An 11,153-nucleotide genomic window follows, 5' to 3' on the forward strand; every position below is an offset into this window, starting at 1 on the left:
ACACACACCCATGCCCGAGGCAGGATTCGAACCTGCGACCGTAGCAGTCCCGCGGTTCCGGACTGCAGCGCCAGAACCGCTAGACCACCGCGGCCGGCCCCACAGGCGTCACTTGATGCTCATGTGGAGGGGCATGTGATCAGCACACCACTCTCCCGGGCGTATGTCAGTTTACGAGACCGCAGTCGCTGCTTCTCACTGAAACAGCTCCTCATTTTGCCTAACAAGAACTTAGTGCACCCCGCTTGCCAACAGCGCTCGGCAGACCGGATGGACACCAAGCTCGTCAGCAAGTAAGTTCGGTGATCTGACAGGAACAGGTGTTACCACTGCGGTAAAGCCGTTGACCCCCTGAGAACATATAGCCACTTCTTTGTAAGTAGTTCTGTCTCTGGCGTAAATATCTTTACATTTTACATCCCTTGTATTTCATTCTGTGAGTAAAAATACAATTCGCAGAGCTGCACGGTCGGAAGTAAAGTGCCGCTGGGTACATTGAGAGACATTTCTTACGGAGGATAAGAGTCACAACCCTGTAAAACCAACCATTCGCGTTTAAGACCCGCGAAAGAGTTCGTTCCATTCTTTCTCGATTTGCGTTATTTCTACTTACGCGGCCACAGGTCACAAACTTAGATCGTTAAGTCGTGGCGAAATGCTGAGAGCCTCGCTGCACACTTACCGTGTGTGTGTGTGTGTGTGTGAGAGAGAGAGAGAGAGAGAGAGAAAGAGACAGAGACAGAGAGAGAAAGAGAGGTGTTGTGGTGGAGGGGGGCGAGTAGGAGGGGGATGGTGCGTGTGTGCGCTTCCTTTCCCAGGTTTTTCCTCGCTTCTCGAGGTTTGAGAACGTTCTCGCAAAAAGCAATCTGGGAGAGCTCTCCGGAAAGCGAGAACTTCGGCGAGAACGGGGTCACAGGATGTCACATACAAAGGAGCGACCCGGTCGCAGCTGATGCCACCGCGAAATGACCGCAAGCGTAAAACAGAATGGGCTTCGCGAAATGAGCTGCTTTTTTATACTTTTAACCACGACTTTATCTTCGCCCCTCAGCTACCACTGTTTCCGTCTTTGTCAGACGTCCTACCGTTAAGGCAGCACTCAGTCAGACGTAAAATCTGACTCAAATGCCGGCAACGAGATAATGAGACAGTACCAGATTATTAAGGACGTAAGCAAGACGACCTGAACAGGGACTATACAAGCTCGTGAATGGAAATCATAGAACTGGTGGTGTCATCAGATTTTGATAAGAATGTAATTACTGCGGATCCGAAAAAGGCAAAAGCGAATAGATGTGGAAATTACCGCACACGCAGTATAATAATAATGCGCCATGTTAAACTTCTAATTAGACTACATTAACATAGATGAACAGTAACACAAGTAATCTAGCTAATTAACACACATGCAGTACAAAAACGCTGACAAAACTCAGATATGAATGGCGAGATGAGTCCTACAGATAAGTCGCCAGTATTCTACGGCATGGGCCCCTTACTTAGCTTACTTTTGTTATGAATCTCTCGTCCAGTGCAAAGTCCCAAGCGACTGAAAAAAAGCGCAGGAGACTCCTGTAGATAATACGGATAAAAGAAAAGACCCGCAAATTATAGACCAATATCCTTGACAAAGGATTGCTGTAGAATTCTAGAACATACTTTCAGTTCGAATATAATAAATTTCCTTGAGACGGAAAAGCGCGTGTAAGTGACATGATATCCTGCGAACCATGGATGCAGTAGAGAAACAGGCAGACTCGATATTTCTAGATTTCCCAAAAGCATTTGACTTGTTGCCCCACTGCAGACTGTTGACAAAAGGTACGAGCATATGGAATAGGTTCCCAGAAATGTGAGTGGCTCGAAGACTTCTTAAGTAATAGAACACAGTATGTTGCCCTCGGCAGCATCAGAAAGAAGGGTATCAGTAGGAGTGCCGTAAGGAAGTGTGATAGCACCACTATTTTCCTCTACGTACACATATGATCTGGTGAACAAGTGGACAGCAATTTGCGGCTGTTTGCTGATGAAACTGTGGTGTACGACTTAGACAAAATTTCTAGTTGGTGTGATGAATAGCACCAAGCTCTAAGTGTAGAAAAATGTAAGTTAATATCGATGAGTAGGAAAAAAACCGTAATGTTGAGATACAGCATTAGTAGTGTGCTCCTCGACACAGTCACATCGTTTAAATCTTTGAGCGGATCGTTGCAAAGGTATATGAAATGGAACGAGCATGTGAGGGTTATGGTAGGGAAGATGAATGGTCGACTTCGGTTTATTGGAAGAATTGTAGGAAAGTGTGGTTCATCTATAAAGGAGACAGCATATAGGAGGCAGTGAGACTTGAATACTACTCGAGTGTTTGGGACCCGTACCAGGTCGGATTAAAAGAAGACATCGAAGAAATTCAGAGGCAGGTTCTGTTACCGGTAAGTTCGAACAACACGCAGGTATTAGGGGGTGCTTCAGAAACTCAAGTGGGAATCCCTTCAGGGAAGGGACTTCCTTTCTGAAGACTAGGCATTTGAAGCTCACTACCTGCAGAATTATTCTACTGCCACCAACGTACACTTCGCGTGAGGGCTATGATGATACGATACTGTCTACATACCTCATACGGAGGTATATAGATAGTCGTTTTTCCCTCGCTGTATCTGCGAGTGGAACAGGAAAGGAAACGAAAAGTAGTGGTACAGGGGTACCCACCGCCACGCACTAAACGGTGGCTTGCAGAGTATGTATATTGATGCAGATGTAGATCCGAGACGCGAACCATCTGGTGTAATAAACTTACAATGGAATACGCTGTCCAGGACATTGGGCTAACGGATATATTCCGAGACCATCCGCCTGAGAAGCGCCGGTGAAGGGACAACTATCTCCAACAGTAAGCTTTCCTGTCTTCTCTTTATTCTCTTCCTTCGCATTAAAATTTTATAATTTTCCATTTCAGAATTTCATGTATCGTAATTTCCAAAAGTAATTACAGCTGTATCTTACACAAAAACGGGCAGATCTCCACGCAACCCCACCTCCAGAAGGCGCTACGTGGGCAAAGATGCCCGCGGACTCAGCTGTGAAGTCAAATTTCGCAGCGCAGTGGGGGGCCGTGGGTTCACCTGCTAAGTGTACTGAGTGGAGCACTACGTCTCGCACAAAACTAAACTTAACTTTGTGTTTTGCCTTACGGCAGGTCTTGTCATGGGAGAGTCTCGTCAGAGAGGTCCACCGCATGAGCGTCTTGGGAGGTGATTCCAGTGGTGGTTTCCCGTTGCCTTCCACTGGTGATAATAAAATGTTAATGAGGACAACACAACAGTCCCTGAGCGGAGAAAATCTCCGACCCAGCTGGGAATCGAACGCGGGCCCCTTGGCGTGACAAGCCGTCGCGCTGACCACTCAGCTATCGGAGCGGAAGCTGTCTAAATGCAACCTTGAAAAAAAAAAAAAAAAGTAACTTACGAGGGCTATTCGGAAAGTAGGGAGTGATCGGTCACGAAATGGAAATCACAGTGAAAATCAAAGCTGTTTTATTTGCAGCAGTTAGCTACACCTTACAATTGCTTCTCTACATAGTCGCCGCTTTGACTTAGGTATCGCCGGCCGAAGTGGCCGCGCGGTTCTGGCGCTGCAGTCTGGAACCGCGTGACCGCTACGGTCGCAGGTTCGAATCCTGCTTCGGGCATGGATGTGTGTGATGTCCTTAGGTTAGTTAGGTTTAACTAGTTCTAAGTTCTAGGGGACTAATGACCTCAGCAGTTGAGTCCCATAGTGCTCAGAGCCATTTGAACCATTTTTTTGACTTAGGTATCTATCTTACAAGGGGAGGCCGCCAATTGTGAAATTCAGATTCGATTCATACTGCGCATAATAACAGCTCATGGCCAGAGGTGTAATGTGGCAAAGCACCAAGATGCACTTCTCAGCCGTTGTCGAGAAAATAGACAGTTAAAAGACAAAAGAAACCGTTGCGGTGAAATACTCTCTACGAGTAAAGATTTCGCACAGAATGGTGGCGCAGCGGTAAGCGCTCGGGTTTGTAATCCGAAGGTCGCGGGATCGAATCTCGCGGCATGCAAATTTTTTTATTATTTTTTTGTGATTCAAATGTGTACACACACACACACACACACATACATAATTCCCGGCAATCAGTTGCAACAATTATGCATATAATAAGTTGTTGAAAGTCGTTTGTCGTGGAAAAATAATACTTGAAATAAAACACAATATCACAAATAATATTCAAGTGGATACAATTTATTGAAAAGTTCGGTATACACTCGCACATAATTAACAATTAGTGACCAGAAGTAGCTGGAGTTTCGCACGAACCAGAGTGATAGTTATCATAGAAACATGGAAAGCAGAAAACAGCACGACATTGAGCACATCTGATAAACGATGCGTTTTTACAAGAACAATTGTTTTTTAAATTATCTGTTGGGAAACACACCTGATTGACATTCTGCAAAATTGTTCCATCGTTCGTCAGGTTTGATACATACCACGCGTATCGTATCATATCGGCAAAAATCGGAGAAGACAATTGGTGGTGGACGATGGATTAGATTTTTATACAATCGTCTCTGGAGTTGATGTCACGGTTTCCCTCGATTAAAAAAGCACAATTTTGAAGGCGGTTGATCAAATTTTTTACCTGCCGGTAAAAATACACGTCACACGGTTGGACGAGAGGAGTGCACTTTGGAGGAATGACTTCTATAGTGCACGTTGGTAACTTCTTATCGTCCTGGAACATCTCATCGTATAACGCCGGGTTCGCTTGCCCACCCCAAGAGTCGATCAGAAGGAGAAATTCTTTCTTTTGTACGTATGGTTGCAAAGCATTACGCAAGAAGTCCATGAACAAACCCGTTGTTAGTTTACCGGATTTGGAGGATGTAATAACAACGTTGGTATACTTCTTGGCGTACTCGTCGACTGTCTTCTGTACTCTGTGTCCAAACGTACTTGTGGACTCTTGGAGGCATACGAAAACAAGTGGCAAGACTCGTCCAGACATCGTGATTGAATATTGTGCCGTATACGAATGCGTCACCTTGTTCATGTCGTGTCGGGTTACCAGGACAGCCTTTGTGTGTGTGTGTGTGTGTGTACATTTGTATTACAAAAAACAAATAATAAAAAAAAGTTCGTTGGCGCGAGATTCGATCCGGCGACATTCGGATTACGAACCCGAGCGCTTACCGCTGCGCCACGACGTTGTAGGAAATTATTAATCGTAGAGAGTATTTCACCGCAACGGTTTCTTTTGACTGACTATTTTCTCGACAACGGCTGAGAAGTGCATCTTGGTGCTTTGCCACATTACACCTCTGGCCATGAGCTGTTATTATGCGCAGTATGAATCGAATCTGAATTTCACAATTGGCGGCCTCCCCTTGTTAGCGTTGTACCAACTTTCCAATACCCTCGTCATAGAAGGCAGCCTCCTGTGCTTTCCGGTAACTTCTACGCTGGTCTGCAGATCGTCGTCGTTGCTAAAATGTTGTCTTCATAGCCAGCGGTTCATTTGAGTAGAGAAGAACATCAGAGGGAGCTAAGTCAAGGCTGTATGGTGTGCGCTTAAAAACTTCCCATCAAAAAGGCTCCAGAAATGTCCTCATTGCCCTGCAGTATGCCTGAGAACTGTCATGGAGCAGGAAATGCATTAGTTATGTTAGACGGGATTGCACGAAATAAGGCGAAATACCTCGCTAAGCACCCGTATTGGCGGGACACACTATTGTCTAGGCATCTTTACGTGCACACTGTGCTCTCAGAACTGCGAAGAGCGACGTGACGCTACCTATGGGAATAAATCTACATCTACATCTACATGGATACCCTGCAAATCACATTTAAGTGCCTGGCAGAGGGTTCATCGAACCACCTTCACAATTCTCTATTATTCCAATCTTCCAATCTCGTACAGCGCGCGAAAAGAATGAACACCTATATCTTTCCGTACGAGCTCTGATTTCCCTTATTTTATCGTGGTGATCGTTCCGCCCTATGTAGGTCGGTGTCAACAAAATATTTTCGCATTCGGAGGAGAAAGTTGGTGATTGGAATTTCGTGAGAAGATTCCGTCGCAACGAAAAACGCCTTTCTTTTAAGGATTTCCAGCCCAAATCCTGTATCGTTTCTGTGACATTCTCTCCCATATTTCGCGATAATACAAAACGTGCTGCCTTTCTTTGAACTTTTTCGATGCACTCCGTCAGTCTTACCTGGTAAGGATCCCACACCGCGCAGCAGTATTCTAAAAGAGGACGGACTAGCTTAGTGTAGGCAATCTCCTTAGTGGGTCTGTTACATTTTCTTAGTGTCCTGTCAATAAAACGCAGCCTTTAGTTAGCCTTCCCCACAACATTTTCTATGTGTTCTTTCCAATTTAAGTTCTCGTAATTGTAATACCTAGGTATTTAGTTGAATTTACGGCTTTTAGATTAGACTGATTTATCGTGTAACCAAACACACTGCGCAGCATCAGTGCAAAGCTTCGTCGGATTTTTGTTGTGGTTTCCACTTCGCCGCTGACCGTTCCTTTCTTTCCGAGTAACCCTCGTGTACGCGAACATCAAAAATATTTTACTGAAAAACAGAAGAGAAAATTGAATGCTGACTAAGAGATGACTGGGCTATAGGAGGAGTAGGGCCATCTAAATCAAATTTACATCTCGGGTAATGATATAGGGCCAAGTTGGGAAAAACAAACACAGTACACACACTGTAGAGCGAAAACATTATGAGCGCTGTCCAAGTCGAGACTGTGTGCCACCTGATGACGCTGCGGGCACGTGATGCTATAAGGAAAGTTTGTAAGTGGAGTAGAGACGAATGGGAAATGATTTCTACCAAAGGTCTCTGCAGAGCTCCAATTGCTGTGATTAATTCAGCAAATCACAAAGCACTTTAACCGCAGAAAGTCGACAGATGAAGTTTTGCTGGACTCCAAACGTTCCCGTGGCAAAGTTCTGAAGAAGAACCTGTTCAGGAAAATTCAGGATAGCGCGAGTATACCGTGAGGCGTAGCGCCGTATACCGACCATGCCTTGGAGGCGGTTAAGTGGGAGATGTGTCTCGTAGCTGGATAGTGACAGATGGTGACGCGAGACTGGACGCGCACGTAGTTTATGTATCAGCCGATAGAGGACAGTATTGATAGGGGACTGTGATTTAGTTTCGATTGTGCCCACTAGAGTGCACTAAAGTAATAGAATGTTTTTCATAAACTGTTCTAGTATTTTCATAAACTGCTGTTATGGTTCAAATGGCTCTGAGCACTATGGGACTTAACTGCTGTGGTCATCAGTCCCCTAGCACTTAGAACTACTTAAACCTAACTAACCTAAGGACATCACACACATCCATGTCCGAGGCAGGATTCGAACCTGCGACCGTAGCGGTCACGCGGCTCCAGACTGTAGCGCCTAGGACCGCACGGCCACTCCGGCCGGCGTATTGTTATGTCTTTTTATGTATTTAAGATGTTATAAATGTGTGCTAGCAGTATGAATGATGCGTGAGTGTGGTTTAAGGTTAATATGAAGATAATTGTTTAACGAGTTATGTAGTGGGATTTAGTGTGGGAACATTTCGAAGTATGGATGTGGACAAAGGGGATTTTTTGTAGAATAGTTTTGTAAAGTAAGTTTAGGGTTAAGGGAAAGTTAATTCAGGTATAAATAACAATAGTAAATAACTTTATGCATAAACAAAACTTCAGCATATTAGATAATTACGTCGGTAAAAAGTGCAGTCGTTAGGTTTACTATTTTGCGATTGGTTATTGGTGAAAAGCGCCGACTGACACGGGAGAATGTTATTTTGCTACTGGTTGTTGAGTAAACTGACCAATGGTAAAGCAATATTCTTCGCGCGCCTTTCTCTGCTGGTAGAGAAGACTTAAAAGTATTCTAGAGAGGAGTCGGAGCCTAGCCATGAAACAGTTCGGACGTATGTAGTAGTAGTTCCGATGGAAATGATAAGTTGCCGGATCTAGCAGTGTTTCATACATCAAAAGTGTTGTAAAGTGACGGCATAATTATTCCGATGGGTGTGTAGAAATTTCGAAATTTTTAAGTGAATTTTGTGACGAGAAAAGACATAAATTCCGTGTGGCGTATTGAGCAAGTCGGTTGCTAAAAACTGTGACCGCATTAGGTACCGACTGACTTTATATTTGGCGAGCATTCCCAATCAATAACAATCAGTATTTTTGTAGCTATTACGTTTTCGGGAAATGCAACACCATAAACTTGCTAACGTGAGTGAAAGGGATTGTGAGTGACTGTGTTAAGACTAGCACGGGCTTGGCAGTGATACTTGTTCACCTAAGTTTCAGAATATATTAAATAAGGACAAAATTTCCAACCTTTCATTTCTTGTGAAAACTTCCTCTCTAAACGTAGATTACTGACTTTAATTGCAGCCTGGTTCACGCCGAAGTACAGTAGGTTTCGCTCGGCTTCCCTACTGATGATCTGCTGATACTATGTTCACAGGTAGGTGCAGGTTCGTCGAAAAGGGACGGAAGGGACCGTACCGCCACAACCGGACACCTATTTATTTATTTATTTACTGAGATTGTCCTCTATACATAGTTTTTTCTCCAACAGAACAAATACCCGGAAATTATTACATCTGTTACATAAGATCTTACTTTATCTATTCAGGATGTCCCTCCAGATGTTTCGATCTTGTATATCTTCTTCCTCTGCGCCAAGTCTTCTCATTGTTAATCTTACATTTTGGAGCCAGATGGTCAGAGGGTGTCCTCCTCTTTCCCTCCAGTTCCCATTCCAGGACATTTTCGGAATTTCCCTATGTTTCTCTAAGATATGTCGTAATGTGAAAATGTGATCTACGCATGATCTGCCAGCTGTAAAGACATATTATTCTTCTTGAGTTTTAAAATTTATTTCCAACTTATTTTCAATTATTTTCCCAAAAAGTCTCATTAATGCTATTTTATAACACAAATTCCTCGATGTTCGAGCAGCTTTTGCGATCCTCTTCCTTAAATATGCTGTTGATGTAACCCAGCTTCATTTCCTTGGGTACTGAATCACCATGTAACATTTTATTGAATAACCGTGTTATTGGCTTCACAGTTTTGTCACCACCATATTGTAATAGCTCCAGAATGATACTGCCTGGTCCAGGCGATTTACCATTCTTCGCTATTCTTAATATCTTATTCGCCTCGCTTTATAAAACTTGGATCTCCTCCTTTTCCTGTTCCTTTTCTTCCACTGTTCCTTCCTCCAGATACTCTTCTCTACCCTCACTCAATAATTTCCGGAAATATTCGCCGCATTCTTTTGGTGTTATCAGTTGAAGACTGGTTTTGGTCTTCGTCTCTTGTCGAAGTCCTTTTAATACTGACCACGCTTCTTTCACTCTCCGAAACCCCAGTTTGCTATTGACTTTGGAGCATGTCCTTTCCCACGCTTCATTGTCTGCTATCCTTATTTTTTATCACTTCATTCTATTTTTTCCTTGTAGCTTGTTCTTGTTACTTCCGCTTTATCATTCAGCCACCGGTTGAATGGGTTCCTCTTTTCCTTAACTGCCACCTCTGTTTCCTCCGACCACCATTCGGCTTTTTACGGCTGTGGTTGTTTCTCCTTATGTCTAGCACTTCTGTTGCTGTATTTATAACAATGGATTTTATATATTTATATATTTCCTCCATACGTTCTTCAAATGATTCTTCTAATGTTCTATCCATTCTGGTAGAAAAGAATGTTCGTATGCTTTCATCTTGCAGGCTGTCAATATTGAAGGGTAGATATTGAGCTTTCTCAGCACAATTCCTTATAAAGTTGTTAGAATCATTCTTTGCATTCTTCCATTGCCAAAAATTCTTCATTTTTACTAAATAATGGTCTAATCCACACAGGGCTCCTCTATAAGATCTAACATCTCCAACCTTGAAATTACTTGTCTGTCTAATGATAATATAATCTATTATAGAACGTAGTTCCCTGGTATTCTGTTGCCAAGTATATTTATGAATATCCTTGGGTTTAAAAATGTGTTGGTAATTTTCAGATCAAACTGTTCACAAATTTCAATCAATCTTTCTCCATTGTCACTGTACTCTGTCCCTCCACGTTTTCTGCTGTTGGACATGACTCTCTAATTGTTACTCTTGCGTTCATATCCCCCTTGATAATCAGTTCCTTTCTCCTTGGGATTTTTCCTATAGTCTCCCTAATAATTGTCTAGAAAGTCTCTTTTTCCTGGTCTCTTGCATTGTTCGTGGGTGCATATGCACCAATAATAACAACTTCCCTGATAGATAAAGTCATTGCTACCACAATAATACGTTAATTAATAAATTTGCAATTTGTGATCCCCTTTTTCCATGCTTTCTTTATCATAATAGAGACCTCTGCTTTGGCTCTTACCGCTTTGAACACCCCACTCCAGATATGTACAGAGCTACCAAGTTCTTCTTCTCCTTTTACTTTCCTCTTGGTCTCAGAGAGTACAACACCCATTTTGAAACTGTTAAGTTCTGCTGGTAATACATTCAGTTTTATGGAGACACCTGGCACATTCCACCATTCACATGTCATTTTCCTTTTTTCTTCGCCACTTCGTCGTCCGAGATTCCAGTTTTTCCGAGACATATTATTAGGTTTTTTAGCATTTTAATTTTTTTCACGTAAGTGAGATGCTGGCCCACTGTACAACCCACAACATTGGAACCAGGTAATTCATTCTCAAGGTTTTCTTCCTGTAGCCTTTGATAAGCCAAAATCACGCTACAGCGCTGCAGTCGCTAGCTTTCGTCCACCCCATTGGGGAAGCGCCCAATGGGAGACTAGCAACCCCACACGGACTGTTATACCGGAATAAATACCAGCTTTCTCCGCAGCAGGCGTTTCTCTGGGTACGCTGAACGACAATGTTCAGAAAAAAGTCAAAACTCCAAATGCTGACCCACCCCACGGATCAGTGTTGTCTCTTGCTTTATTCACAATATACGAGGGCTGTTCATTTATTAAGGCCCGACCACTCGCGAAATGCAAACCACAGTGTATCCTATGAAGCTTGGCACAGATGTGTCGGGCAGTGTCTCCGTTATGCCCGGCAATCGCATCATGTCGCTCTTTTCAGTTCTGAGTGCG

This window comes from Schistocerca nitens, chromosome 4 (genome assembly GCF_023898315.1).
Source record: "Schistocerca nitens isolate TAMUIC-IGC-003100 chromosome 4, iqSchNite1.1, whole genome shotgun sequence".
NCBI classification, from domain to species: Eukaryota; Metazoa; Arthropoda; class Insecta; order Orthoptera; family Acrididae; genus Schistocerca; species Schistocerca nitens.